This window comes from Chaetura pelagica, unplaced genomic scaffold (genome assembly GCF_000747805.2).
Source record: "Chaetura pelagica isolate M959 unplaced genomic scaffold, ChaPel_1.0 scaffold212, whole genome shotgun sequence".
Classification (NCBI taxonomy): Eukaryota; Metazoa; Chordata; class Aves; order Apodiformes; family Apodidae; genus Chaetura; species Chaetura pelagica.
The window spans coordinates 1,774,829-1,776,401 of record NW_009952365.1 but is presented as its reverse complement, the minus strand read 5'-3'; positions in this window follow the sequence as shown (position 1 = coordinate 1,776,401).

Here is a 1,573-nt window from a genome sequence, read left to right as displayed (position 1 = left end):
TCAGTCCCTCACCAAGCCCCCTCCAGCCCCCCAAAGCGGTGACAAATGGGACAGGGAGCCCCTGGGGGAGGCGGTGGCTCCTTCTGTCACCCCCAAAGGGACATTTGGCAGAGCTACACCACTTAAAAGCATCTTCAATGGCATCAGGACCTGCCCTGTCCTTCCCCAGCCGGCCCTGGGACCATCCCGGCCGGCATTCCCGCCGGCATTCCCGCACACACCGGGACACCCAGCTCCCCCCTCATTCCCCCCACCCTGTCCAGCACCAGGGGCTGGACACGCTCTGCCCACCTGCCCCAGCCCCAGCCCCTTCCTGGTTTTGACTCCGAAACTGTCAGTGCTTCGGGTTTTCACTTCTTTGTCTGCAGCTGTAGGAGTTTTTGGTGAACTCTGAGCCGGTGGCTCCGGAATCCCCTGGGATGGCCAAGGGCTCCCAGCCCTGCCCCCAGTCACTGAGAATCAGCATCACAGAACAGTTTGGGTTGGAAGGATCTTAAGGATCACCTTGTACCAACCTTATGGTTGGAATCCAAACCCTGGAGTATAACTTGTAGTTACTCAGATGAGAACCCCACATGCACAAAACACTTCCTTGGAAGAAATCCAAGATTCCATCGATGCTTTCCCTGGTGGAAGAACCATCCAATTCCAGACTGGTTTGGGTTGGAAGGGACCTTCAAGATCATCCAGTCCCAGCCCCTGCATGGGCAGGGACACCTCCCACCAGCCCAGGCTGCTCCAAGCCCCATCCAACCTGCCCTTCAACCCCCCCAGGGATGGGGCAGCCACAGCTTCCCTGGGCAGCCTGGGCCAGGCTCTCACCACCCTCACAAGAAAGAATATCTTCCTAATGTCCAACCTAAACCTCCCCTCTTCCAGTTTTGATCCATTTCCCCTCATCCCATCCCTCCCTGCCCTTGTCCCAAGCCCCTCCCCAGCTTTCCTGGAGCCCCTTCAGGCACTGGAAGCTGCTCTCAGGTCTCCCTGGAGCCTTCTCTTCTCCAGGCTGAACACTCCAACTCTCCCAGCCTGGCTCCAGAGCTGCTCCAGCCCTCCCAGCATCTCTGTGGCCTCCTCTGGACTCACTCCAGGAGCTCCACGTCCTTTTTGTGTGGGGGACCCCAGACCACGCTGGGGGACCCCAGGAGTGGCTCAGGCTGTGGCAGGGGCTGCTGGTGTTTGTGTGTCGCTGACTCCTACAGAGCAGCAGGAAAAAGGAACGTGGAAAACCAGCCCCACAGCCAGGAGAGCACCGGTGGGAAAAGCAAGGGAGCCGGTTTATTATTTTATTTCTTTGCATCATGGTTTCTATTAACAACGCTGACCTGGGGGTCAGAAGTTTCCTGGCAGTGCTGGGGGCTCTGCAGGACCCTTGTCCCTGTGCCCTGGGCAGCCGGGAAGGGCCGGCCCTGCTCCCTGCGCAGGACTGGGGCCCGCCGGGGCGGTTTGGCAACTGCTGGAAATCCCCCCCTGAAACCCCAGCTCGATGGCCTCAGCGGGAAACTATGTCCCCAGGGACGGCTGCCACGCGGCCACTGCTGCAGGGGGGCCGTTGGTGACATCCATCACCACC